This window comes from Chrysochloris asiatica, unplaced genomic scaffold (genome assembly GCF_000296735.1).
Source record: "Chrysochloris asiatica unplaced genomic scaffold, ChrAsi1.0 scaffold00278, whole genome shotgun sequence".
In the NCBI taxonomy this organism is placed as follows: Eukaryota; Metazoa; Chordata; class Mammalia; order Afrosoricida; family Chrysochloridae; genus Chrysochloris; species Chrysochloris asiatica.
Window position 1 is genome coordinate 184561 of NW_006408796.1, and position 14323 is coordinate 198883.

Genomic DNA, 14323 nt, shown 5'->3' on the forward strand with positions numbered 1-14323 from the left:
CCATGGACTGCCAAAAGAACCAATAGATCTGTTTTGGAAGAAGTGCAGCCAGAGTGCTCCTTGGAGGCCAAGATGGCTAAACTTCATCTCTTATACTTTGGACATATTGTGTGGAGCGAACAATTGCTGGAGAAGGATGTCATGCTGGGTAAGGTGGAGGGTCAGAGAAAAAGAGGAAGACCCCTAATGAGATGGATTGCCCAGGTAGCATCATTGATGGACTCAAGTGTGGCAGGGGTAGTGATGTTGGCCCAGGATTGGATATTGTTTCGTTCTGCTGTGCATGGGGTTGCTATGAGTCGGTTCTGACTCAATGGCACCTGACAACAACAACAACCTGACCTTCTCACCACCTGAATCTCTGTTCCTGGGTGTTTACTTTCTTTCAGTAATTGATCATAGACTGACTTCCAGATCCTCTGTTCTTGTAATTCTATTTTATTCTTGACTCTTCCATTTGTCGATTGAGTTCAGGGTGATGCTGCCATGTATGTTGTTCTCTAGTTGTTGTCTGCTCTTGTTGGTTCGCAGTCTACAGAACTTCCTTTAGGATTGGCTTTGACAAAATCCATTATCTTCTGTTTATCCTGGAATGTTTTGATTGCATCATCATATTTAATTGACAGCTTTGCTGGGTAGAGGAATCTTGGTTGGCAGGTTTGTGTTTTTTTATTTTTATTCAGGATTTTATATATGTATCCCCATTTCCTTCTTGCCTGCATGATTTCTGTTGAGAGATCTGAGCCTAATCTGGTTTGCTTGCCTTTGTCTGTTACAGTTCTCTTTATTCTAGCTGCTCTCAGAATTTTGGAGAGCTTGATTATTATATGTCTTGGTGATTGTCTTTTAGGGTCTAACCCTTCCTGGGTTCATTGAGCTTCTTGAATGTATATCTTTTAACTTTCAGGATGTTAGGGAAATTTTCTTCCAGAAGCTCTTCAACTCTCTCCTCTGTGGACTTGTGTAATTCTTCCCGTTCCAGAATGCTGATAATTCTTAAGTTCTTCCTTTTCATGTTGTCCAACATGAACCTTAGTGGTCTTCTTAACATTTTTGAATCCTTTTTTTTTATGCTTACTCTTCTATCTTAGTAGTGTTGAGAGATTTATCTTCTAGCTCACTAGTTCTGGATTTTATCTCTTCAGTTTTACTTCTGTGCCCTTTCATTATATTGTCCACTTTTGATATTCTAGTATTAATCATTTGGACCTCTTTTTGTAGGTGGTTCATTATTTCCAATGCTGTATCTATCTTATTTGATTGTTCCTGTAGCACTTTCCTGACTTCTTCCTTATTTTTCTCAACTCCATTGTATAATGTTTTGATACACTTTATAATAATTTTTCTGAATTCCTTCTCAGGCATTTCCAAAGCCTGCCCATCTTCTAGTATGGATTGTAGGTCTACTTCCAGCTCATCTGCTTCAGTCACTTTATCTCATTTCTAGACATGTGCCATTATGGTCTTCTGTTTCTGTTTTTTGGGCATATTCAGGAGTTAGATATGGCCTTAATACTTATATGAGTGTGTATTTTTTTTTCTTTCTTTCTGACTACCTCCAGGTAGATGTGATAAGGACATTTGCTTCCTTTTTCACTCTTTTCCTGGGAAATTTCAGGATGCCACTGATGGTCTTTATGACATTATTAAAGATTTAATTTTCAGCCTATTTCTATTTTATTTTGCCTGTCTTGCTCCACAATCCCATTACAGGACTTTTTCGGAGTGATAAAGAGTTTAGGGCTGGCTGTGGCTGTTTTGATGTGCCATTTGGCTTTAATTGGAAACTGTCCCTTTAAATTTCTAGGAGATCTGTGTGTATGTGTAGTAGAACCTTCCAGGAGTGGGGGTAGGGTGTCCACTTGTTCAGTCACCCCCTCTAGTCACCAGAATGGAAGTGCATAGTGAGCAAGAGACAGATGAACAGTTACAAAAAAAAAAAAAAAGAAAAAAGAAAAGAAAAAGAATGTCCAGAGCTTTATCTCCACAGTTCTGTCAGGTGTCTGTGGCTGCTCTGATCCTTCCCCGACTTGGTCTCCTCCAAGATAGTGACTCCACTGAGCATCTTGGATTAGAAATCACTGGATTTCTTGCTTCAGCTACAAATTCCCCTGTCTGTAAGCCTTCCTAGCTTCTAAATATTCCATTATACATGGTTCAGAGTTCTGGGACTATCTATCCCCTGAGCCTGCTTGGTGTGGTATTCTGTGTTGTTGCTAATGGAGCTCCTAACTTCACTTCTACCCAATCCTCCATCTTGTTTGTTTTCTAATAATCACTAAATCTTGATTTGATGGTTTGTCAATTTAAAAATGAAGAAGCTGGTAGAATTCTTCAACTACATCATTACTCTCTGTGTTTGTTGGTGACTAAATTTGCATAATAATGGTATTAGCTAGTTCCTTGTAGTTATATTCATTGAGTTATGGTATTGGAGGAGAATAATGAAAGTGCCATGGGCTGGCAAAAGAACAAACAGATCTGTGTGGGAAGAAGTACAGCCAGAGTGTTCATTGGAGGCCAGGATGGCCAAACTTTATGTATCATACTTCAGACATATTGTCAGGAAGGACCAGTCCTGGAGAGGGGTAACATGTTTGGTATAGTGGAGGGTCAGAGAAAAAAAGGGAGTCCCCCAGCGAGATGGATTTGCAAAGTGACAGCATCAGTGGTCTCAAGCATGGCAATTGTGATGTTGGCTCAGGACATGGCAGTGTTTCATTCTGTTGTGCATAGGGCCGCTGTGAGTTGGTACCAACTTGATGGCACTTAACAGACACAATAACATGTACAACAGAACAAAAAGAAAACATTACCCAATCTGGTGCCATTCTAACAAATGTTATTTTTGAATCCATTATTTTCACCAAAATGTCAGTCCATCTTATTGCAAGTTTTCCTCTTTTTAACTGATTTTTAATTTAACAAGGATGCTGTCTGTCTTTCAAGACTGGTCATTATTGACAACATGTCCAATTATGAGAGATAAGAATTCCTATCCTTGTTTCTAAGTAGCAATCTGGACATGTTGTTGTTGCCAAGTGTCATTTATTAAGTTCTGATTCATAGAGACCATGTATAGGGTTTCAAGGAGCAGTTGGTAGGTTTGAACTCCCAATTTTCTAGTTTAAACTAAACTTGTGGCCCAGAGCTTTATCCTACAGTGGAATATTTCAGAAACAGATTTGTTCATTCTTCTAGAAATCCATGACATTTTCAATATTCTATACCAACACTCCGGTAGCGTAGTGGTTACGAATCGGGCTGCAAACCTTAAGGTCAGTGGTTCGAAACTACCAGCCACTCCGCGGGAGAAAGATGAGGCTTTTTACTCCCGTAAAGATTTACACCCTCGGAAACCCTGTACAGGGTCGCTATGGGTCGAAACCGACTCAACGGCACTTAACAACAACAACAACAATACCAACACTCCGTTACTCATCTGTCAGTTTGTGGTATTGTGTTGGCTTATGAGTTGCTGTGATTCTGGAAGCTATGCCACCAGTATTGTAAACACCGTCAGGGTCATCCTTGGTGCACAGGTTTCAGATGAGCTTTCAGATGAAGACAGACTAGGAAAAAGGAGTGACAAACTGCTTCTGAATATTTAGTCACCGAAAACCTTAAAAATAGCAGAGAAACACTGTCAGATATAGTGATGGAAAATAAGCTCCTCAGATTGGAAGGCACTCAAAATGAGATTGGGGAAGAGCTGCCCCCTCAAAGCAGACATGACAGTGATGTCACGAATGGTGTAAAGCCCATGCGAGTAAAGCCCACAGGATCTTCATTCGCTGATGAGGCACCACTCAAAATGAAGAGAAGCAGCTATAAACATCCATTAATAATCAGAACGTAGTGGTTACGAATCGGGCTGCGAACCGCAAAGTCAGCAGTTCGAAATTACCAGCTGCTCCGCGGGAGAAAGATGAGGCTTTCTGCTCCCGTAAAGATTTACAGCCTCAGAAACCCTGCGCAGGGTCGCTATGGGTCGGAACCGACTCCAAGGCACTTAACAACAACAACAACAATAATCAGAACATGTAATGTACGAAGTATGAATCTAGGAAAATTGGAAATTGTCAAAAATGAAGTGTAACACATAACCATTGATATCGTAGGCATTAGTGACCTGAAATGGACTGGTATTGGCCATTTTGAATCTGACAACCAAATGGTTTACTATGCCGGAAATGACAAATTGAAGAGGAATGGTGTTACATTCATAGTCAAAAAGAACATATCCAGATCAGTCATGTGGTACAATGTTGTCTGTAATAGAATAATATCAATGCGCCTACAGGGAAGACCAGTTAATACCACTATTATTGCAATTTGTGAACCAACCACTAAAGCCAGTGAGGATTAAACAGAATAATTGTACCAAATTCTTCAATCTGAAATTGATAAAATATACAATCAAGATGTATTGGTCATTAATGATGATTGGAATGTAAAGATTGGAAGCAAATAGGAAGGATCAGTAGTAAGAAAATATGGCCTTGGTGATAGAAATGATGCTGGAGATTGCATGATAGAATTCTGCAAAAGCAATGATTTGTTCATTTAAAATTCCTTCTTTACACAGCATAAGAGAAAACTATATTCATGGACCTCACCAGATGAAATACGTAGAAATCAAACTGACTACATCTGCCTAAAGAGACTCTGGAAAACTCCGTATTATCAGTCAAAAAAAAAAGCCAGGGCAGACTGTGTAACAGACCATCAAATACTCGTACCTAAATTCAAAGTGAAGCTGAAGAAAATGAAAACACGGTAGAGAGGGAGATGAAGAGCCCAAGATTGGCAAGTCGCAAAATCTATGGGCTCAAGCATGACGACAATAGTGAGGTTGGCCCAGGATTGAGCAGTGTTTCGTTCTGTTGTGCCTAGGATCGCTTTGAGTCGGTAATGACTCAGTGGCACCTAACAACAACAACATACCAACACTATAATTCAAGCACATCAGTTATTTTTTAAAACCTTTTATTTTGATTTGAGTGATGGTTAACAGACAAGACCATGAAATTTACTTTCAACCAATCACACGTTTTGTTACACTGCAATGATTGAAATCTCCTCCTTGCAACAACAGTTATCCTCCATTTTCTGTGTCACATCTCTTTTACATCTAATTTTTCACAATTGATCAATGTAAAAATGTTTGGTGTATACATAGAAAACAAAAAGATACATATTTACTAAATAAATAGCGGGTGCATTTTATAAGTCAGTCACCTGCCTTTTCAGTTCATTGGCCTAGAGTCTTTGAGCAACTGCATCCATAAACAAATGCATTGTTTCTTTTACAGTCTTCCTTTATCATTGCTGAACTTAAAAATGCATATAAGGTCAATGAAATACCATACTTGGGTCTGGTGCAGATTATTCACAAAATGAGATATTTACTTTTTAGGTTTTTTGAAAATAATTTGCCCAATACAATATGTCATTTGATTTCCTTTTTGGTGTTGTTCTTCATTTGATTTCTTGACTTCTGCTTCCGTGAGCATTGAATTTGTATCCAAGTAAAATGAGATTTTTGACAATTCCAAGCTTTTCTCCAATTCTCATGATTTTATTTAATAGTCCAGTTGTGAAAACTTTTGTTTTCTTTACATTAAGATGCAATCCATATGGAAGGCAGTAGTCTTAGATCTTCATCAGTAGGTATTTTAATTCCTCTTGCTTCCAGCAAGCAAAGTTGTGTCATTTGCATAACAGTTTGTTAATGAATCACCTTCTAATCCAACTGTCATTTGTTCTTCATATAATTCATTTTCTTAGATTATTTGTCCAGCATAACAGATTAAATAAGTATGGTAAAGGAAATGACCCTGATATACAACTTTTTTATCATTTTAAACCATTTAGCAATCCCTTGTTCTGCTTGAACAACTGCCTATTTTTGTACATTTGTTGTTGTTGTTAAGTGCCATCGAGTCGGTTCCGACCCATAGCGACCCTGTACAGGGTTTCCGAGGGTGTAAATCCTTACGGGAGTAGAAAGCCTCATCTTTCTCCCGCGGAGCGGCTGGTAGTTTCGAACCGCTGACCTTAAGGTTCGCAGCCCGATTCGTAACCACTACGCTACCAGAGCTCCTTAAATTTTCTAGAATTTTTATTCTTGCAATGGAATCCGTAGATTTATATGATCCACACAATTGAATTTGTTTTCATAGTTAGTAAGACACAAGTAAATATCTGTCTGTTACTCTCTGCTTTCAGCCAAGACCCATCTGATATCAGTAATGATTTCCAAGATTCCATGTACCCTTTAAAATCCAGCTTGAATTCCTGGCAGCTGTTGTTCTACTTGTTGATCAACTGCTGCACCTATTTATTATTGGTTTTCATCAAAATTTAACTTTTTGTGATGTTAATGATATTGTTCGATGATGTCTGCATAGTGTTGGGTCATCTTTCATTAAATAAACACAAATATGCATTTCTTCCTATTGGTTGGCTTAGTACTGTTTTCAGATTTCTTCGAATAAATGAGTGTGAGTTTCCAGAGTTACATTATTTTGCTGAAACACTTCAATTTGTATTCCATCTGTTCGTGAAGTCTTGTTTTACACCAGTGCTTTCAGTTCTGCTTATATTTGTTCCTTCAGTATCATCAGTTCTTGATATATGTTACCTCTTGAAACAGTTAAATATTTTTGTCCAATTATCTGCTGCAGTCCTGTTTTCAAGCCTTGCAGGTATATATTTAGTAGTGGGAGTTGTTATTAGAGGGCTGTTGTTGTTTTTAAGTTCTGTTGACTTGGTTCTGACCCATAACAACCTTTATAGGGTTTCCAAGAAATAGCTGATGAGCTTGAACTTCTGGCAGTCTAGCACACTACATTTACCCACAGCACCACACCAGAACTCCATCTGAAAACAATATATATATATACATACATATTGCTTCCTCCAGTCCAAGCTCTGTGCAAGTTTCCCTAAATTATGTTATTTTGCAGCTTCCAAGGATGGGTCTGCACATTATGTGATTCTACGGTATAGACTCCAGATACCTTGTTTACAAAGAAGTAGCAGAACTCAGGAGAAGAGAGATTTATTTCTGTTGTGATTGGTGTAGACTTGGATGGCAAATACTCTCCTAAATGTGATTGGTGAAGAGACACCTGATTTTACACAATATAATATTCCCACTCTCTTCCCCGTAGTATCCAAGAGCTGTCAAAACTTCTTTTGATTGAAGTGTGCGGCTGTGAGTTCCCAAGACACTTGGGCAAGGCAGTAGATTTCAGATTGCACAAGTGAAGTCTGAAGAGAAATTTCAAGTAAGAGGCTATATAACAGCTCAGTTCAAAACAAAATATAATTTTCTACTTTCAACAATGACATAATTTTAGAAAGAATTACAATTAAACAGAAGTTTATCAGTTTCTTGTACCTGCAATTTAAATAATTTCCCTCTGATGGTCTGTATTCTGCTTTCTGAACACAAGATCTTATGTTAATTTTTCATCATTGTTACTGAAAAGGAATCTTAACATTTTATAGAAGTGGCCTGCCTTCTTGCCAAGTCAGTGTTTTAACTTCAAATTTTTGGTGAGGGGAGATGTGCGGATTCTTTTCTCTTGAGATTTGAAAACACCTTTTGTCCTTATCTCTAAAGTCAAAGCTATTTCTGTTTCTAAGATGAAGTTAAAATGTAATATAAAGGGGAAGACAAAATGTTGGTGATACTCTTTCCTAGTCTCATCCTGACTATCATTGTTCACAAGGGCTCCACCTCATAACACAATCTACTGGAGACTGACAGAACACGGCCAAATTCTGTCAACTTCTTTTTGGCTGTCTGGCTTTTCATGTTATACCAGTAAGGTTTTATTTATACCAATAAGAAGGAAAAAAAACAACAACATAGAAATCTGTTTCCATCTAGACTAATGATCAGAACATGTGATTGTGAAAAATAAAGCCTATTTGCTTTTCTCCTGTATCTGGATCTTGCATTTGGCTAGTACTCTGACCTCAGGTTCTTTGAACTTGAGCCAGTAGTCTGCATGCTGAACATGGGAGCTATCAGAAGACTGCCTGCCTGCCAGACTTGCCTGCCTGGGAGTTTACTTAAAGTATTATGACAAAGCTTTCACTCACACAGGGGAAGGCAAATGATGTGTGAAAATTGTCTACAAACTAAGGAACACCAAAGAACCAAAAGCACACCTGGCGCTACAGACAAGGAAAGACTAAACATAGCCAAGACCATGACTTAGGCTTTTACTTTCAAAACTGTGACAAAATGATTTTCTGTTTTTTGAAGTTGCCTATATGTGGCATTTATGTGATATTAGGACTAGTCCAGAAGGATCAGTCTCTGAAAAGTGACATCTTGATAGACCGAGGGTCAGAGAAAAACAGAAAGATGCTCAAAGAGATGGATTAGCACAGTGGCTACTACAAGGGGCTTAAACAGAGCAATACTCCTGAGGATGGCAAAGAACCTAATAGGATTTCTTTCTGTTGTACATCAGATTGTTATGAGCTAGAACCAACTCAATGGCACCTAACTAAAATTTTCCCATCAACTGCTGGGTTAGCAAGAGAAATGAAGTAAAAATACAAAATTCAACAACAATGCTTTCTTATGATTGTTGCTGTCAAGTGCCATTGAGTCGATTCCAACCCATAGTGACCCTGTATAGGGTTTCCAAGGAGCATCTGGTGAGCCTGAACAGCTATGATGTTCCTATGATTACTTACCATAAAATAGTTGCCAACATTTTCTTTTCATGTTTCAGCATTCAATTGGTTGCTGTAAACTTTCGACTGTTTTCTAGAGCTCTAACAAATGTGTTTATGGAGAGAACAAACAAGATGGCGGATATAGTAGAAGTGTAGCGAGGATCTCCATCAGCAACAACAAAGAGTACTAGATAAAGCAGGTTCAGGGGACAGTCCCAGAACTCTCAGCCATACATAAAGGAATATTTAGAAAGTTTGAAGTCTTAAAGCCAGTGGAATTTGTAACAGAAGTAAGAAATCTCGTGGTTTCAGGTTTGCTGGGCTCAGCAGCTTCTGGAGCAGCCATCTTGGGTGAGACCAAGCTGGGGAAGGATCTGAGCAGCCACAAGTGCCTGACAGAACCACGGAGATAAAGGTGTGGACATTTTTTTTTTTTTTTTTTTTGTATCTGTTCATTGGTTTCTCACTTCCATTCTGGTGACTAGTGGGGGTACCTGAGCCAGTGGACACCCCACCCCCACCCCAGGAGTGTTCTGCTACTCATGCACACAGATCTCCTCAAAATTTTAAGGAACAGTTGCCACTTAACACCAAATGACAGCCCAAAATGGCCACAGCCAGTGCTGAACTATTTATAACCAGGAAAAAAGCCTGAACAGAGCTTGTGGAGTGGGGCAGGCAGACTAGAGAAACTGGCTGAAAATTAAATCCTGAGTTACATCATAATGACCAATATTGGCACCTTGAAATTTCTCAGGAAGACTTGAAAGCAAGAAGCTGAAAGAGGACATTGAAATCATACTCTTAGTGTTGTTGTTGTGAAGTGTCCTTGAGTCAGTTCCAACCCGTAGCAACCCTGTATAGGGTTTCTGAAGAGCAGCTGGTGAACTTGAACTGCCAACCTGGCAGTTCAAATGGCTTTGCAGTCTGGCACATTAACCCACAGTGCCACACCAGGACTCCATACTCTTATTAGGCTACAGATTTTTTTTCTCTTCTCTCTTTTCTATGATTATAGACTACAGCATCCAATCTGTCTTTTTTTGCTGTTGCAGTTTTATTTTTGGTACCCTCTTTACATTTAGGGGCTCTTTCTCTCCCTACATTACTGAAGAAGAGACAACCATTGCTGTCATATAGTCAAGCTACAATCACACCTTAAAAACCCCACAATCTAGTCAAGAACCAATACCAGCTGCCATATACCAGGTAGGCAGCCTACACCTGTAATAGTTATTCTGAGTCAAGTAGTAATAAGAGTAAAAATGGAAGTCCATATCCTGATCACATATACCTGGAGGCAATCAGAAAGCATAAAAAATAACAAAACACAGACTCATATAAGTATTAAGGTGACAACTAACTATGGAATATGCCCAAGAAACAGAAACAGAACCATATGACCATATCAGCACATGTCTAGGAACAAGATAAAGTGACTGAGAAAAATGTGCTGGAAGTAGACCTACAATCCATACTGGAAAATGGGTAGTCTTTGGAAATGCCTGAGAAGGAATTCAGAAAAAAATGATTATAAAATGTATCAAAAAACTTTATAATGCAGTTGAGAAATATAAGGAAGAAATCAGGAATGCACTACAGGAACAATCAAATAAGATAGATACAGCATTAGAAACAATTCAAAACCTACAGAAAGAATTCCAAATGATTAATAATAGAATATAACAAATGGACAATGCACTGAAAGGGCAAAGAAGTAGAACTGAAGAGATGGAAGCCAGAACTAGTGAGCTGGAAGACAAATCTCTCAATGCTATTAAGATAGAAGAGCAAACAGAAAAGAGGATAAAAAAAATCTGAAGAAGTGCTAAGATGCAAGTTGAACAACATGAAGAGGAATAACTTAAGAATTATTGGCATTCCAGAACAGGAAGAATCACACAAGTCATGTGAGGAGATAAATGAAGACTTACGGAAAAATCTCCAACATTTTGAACGAGTCCAGCAAAGGTCACATAATTGTTGGCATTCTTATCAATGGAGAAAAGATTGAAGTTGTCAAGGACTTCATTTTTCTTGGATCAACTGTCAACACTCATGGAAGCAACTGTCAAGAAATCAAACGACGTATTGCACTAAGCAAATCTGCTGCACAAGACCTTTTTAAAGTGTTGAAGAGTAAAGCTGTCAGCTTGAGTACTATGGTAGACCTGACCAAAGCCATGGTATTTTCAATAACCTAATATGATAGTGAAAGAGTGAATAAGGAAGACCATAGAAGAATTGATGCTTTTGCCTTATGGTGTTGGAAGTGAATATTGAATGTGTCATGTGCTGCCACAAGAACGAACATATCTGTGTTGGTAGAGGTGTAGCCAAAGTGCTCCTTGGAGGCCAGGATGGTCAAACTTCATCTCACATACTTCTGACATGTTGTCAGGAGGGACCAGTCAGTCACTGCAGATGGATATTATGTTTGGTAAGGTGGAGGGTCAGAGAAAAAGTGGAAGACCCCCAGCTAAATGGATTGGCAAAGTGGCAGCATCAATGGGCTCCAGCATGGTAACAATTGTGAGGTTGGTCCAGGATCGGGCAGTGTTTCATTCTGTTGTGCATAGGGTCACTATGAATCAGTACCAACTCAATGGCACCTAACAACAACAACTACAACAACAACTTCCCTCACATCATTGAGAATCCTCTGCCTTCCACAGTTTCTGTTTGGCCACACTGGATTGTTTTGTTTCTTCAATGTTTTATGTTGTTGCCTGTGTTATAACCTTTGTACATGTTTCCTTTTGTTCTGCAATCTTCACCTTTCAATAGAACCTTCTACCCTACCTCCTGCTCCCACAAAGATAGAAAATCTGGAAAACCCTATACAGGGTCACTATGCATCGGAACTGACTCAATGGCACTTAACAACAGCACCCTGCTTCAAATAATTGTTTTCCTTTTAGAAAATAGAACTTATCTCACAGCTATTATGAAAAGCATACCATATATAGTCCCTTCCCAGGTTTTAGACTTACCACATGGACATGCTTGCGCAGTAACTGACCCCTGAAATCCAGCATATGTCTTTAAATCTAAGAAAAACCTTTTTTTTTTTTTTTTTCACTTTGAAAAGATGTAATATTATAATGTTATTTAGGATAGCATATAAATTTATAGAAGTAGTGGCTTGGGTTATAGTTCTGGTAATTGTGATCCTAAATGCTTATTGTTATTGTTCATTGGGTTCAGACTCATAGTGACCCTGTATAAGGTTTCCAAGGAGTGCCTGGTGGTTTTAATAACTGACCTTGTGGTTCAACAGTCTAGTGCTTATTCTAAAATGCCATATCACAATGCCTCCTAAAATGCTACTAGTAAATAATAATGTTTTCTATTTAAAAGATGCTGGTGTTAGTTGCCATTGAGTCAGTTCTGACTCATAGCAACCTTGTGTCTAGTTTCTGAGGAGCAGTTGGTGGATTTGAACCACTGACCTTCTGGTTAGCAGTCCAGTACTTATTCTACAGTGCCACAAACAACAGTAGCAACAATGAAAATAAGCCCTCAGACATTTTATGTGGTTTCTATCAGCACTATAGCCACTTAATAAATGAAGAAACAGAAGCTAAGATAAGGATGTTAAATAAATTACTTGGTGGAAGAATAAATAAATCAAGCTTTTTGTGACTAATTTATATCCTTTGTGACTTGTAACTGCTGCTTGCATATCTCAAATAACTCTTGTTCCCGTTTCTTTTCATTCCACAGGTGTCAGTGTCCCACATCTTAATAAGGTTTTATCTGCTTACCTGACCCTCTTAGTGGGGGTCTTACCATTTAGAAGCCATTTCTTTCAATCCAGCCCATAGAAGCCTTTTGCTGCCCTCTTCTGGCAGCACCTAATGCTTGATTTTAACTTCTGACTGAAGTTAAAGCTCAGGACCAACAGAAATAGGTTGTTAAGTGCCTTCTAACGGGTTCCAACTAACATGGATTCTGTATAGGGTTTCCAAGGAGCGACTGGTGAAATTGAACCACCAACCTTTCAGTTCAAACCAAACTTTCAGTCCAGTGCTTACACTACAGCGACAGAAACATGAGACAATTACCACAAAACAACAACAGCAAACAGAGAAGGAGATAGCTCTCAGCTGTCCAAAACAGTAAAAGTATTGCATTTGATGAGCATATCTTCCATATGAAATATCTGCTTAACATTGTTCTGATTTGTTTCAAACAAACATGTTAGTATCCTATACCTATTTAGAACAGTATTCCCATCATAGACAACATAATACAACATAAACCCACATTATTTAAGGTAAATAGGAGGAGTCCTGTCCTGGTGCTTTGGGTGAAGCACTGGGCTGCTAACCACAAAGTGAGTGGTTCAAATCCACCAACTGCTTCTTGGGAGAAAGACAAGACTTTTTGCTCCTGTAAAGATTTGCAGCCTTAGAAACCCTATGCAGTATTGCTATGAGTCACAACTGACTTAATTACAACAGTTATTAATAACAACAGGAAACCTGGTGACATAGTCAGTTAAGTAAAAAGCTGCAAACCTCAAGGTTAGTGGTTCAAACCCACTAGTTGCTCTCCTGGAAAAATAGAAGGCTTACTGTTCCCATAAAGATTTACAGTCTCAGAAACCCTCTGAATAGTTTTGCTCAGCCTGGTAGTCTCACTTAAAAGTCTTAATTGACTCCATGGCAGGGTTAATAACTCATCTCACATTTTTGCTTATGTTACCCCTACACTATGGATCAGAATCAGCTCAAGAACACACAACAACAAAACACATTAAATAAAGCCAGTAAACAACATATTTAAAATTTAAAAAATCCAACAAAACATTACTGTGAAGCTTGGATCTTTATTGCAATTTCTAGATTTTGGATATTCAGTAAATCTTCTTAATGGAGTAATAAACTAAAAAGGACTCCAAATCTATGAGAGGGTGGCCTTCTGTTGAGTGAGTATAATTTGTTTCTGCTTTGCTACCCAGATCTCCGTATGTTCCTGAAATATGTCCTAATAAATGATAATGGCCATTTGCTCCCTATATAAGAAAAATAAGACTTTCAATATGCTGGCTATCCATTTCATTCTTATTCAATAGTTCTTTCCATGTACAATTTTGTGCAGTGAAAGACATTTGTTTGTTTGTTTTTTTCCTTATTTTTTTTTTCTTTTTAATGACAAAGAAGTAAAGCTTTCTATTTCCAGATTAAATGATGCTACACAGAGATCTGGTGTAATGCTGTAGGATAAGCATTGGACCACATGACCTGTTTGAACCACAGGGTTGGTGTTTCATACTAGACAGTTACTCTTTGGATGCTCTGAATTAAAACTGACTCAATGTCACTTCACAACAGCAACAGCACTTAGAAAATCTCCAAGATGTGTGTGTTAACAAGTACATTACCATCTCAGACACTTCATTGTTGCTGTGAGGTTCTTTCAACTCAGTTTCTACTCATAGGGATCCTATACACAACAGAACAAAACACTGCCTGGAACTGTGTCACAATCACAATTGTTGTCACACTTGAGCCCATTGCTGTTGTCACTATGTCACTTTATCTCTAGGGAGATTCTTCCTCTTTTCCATTAACCCTGCATTTTACCGGGTATGATGCCTTTCTCCAGGGTC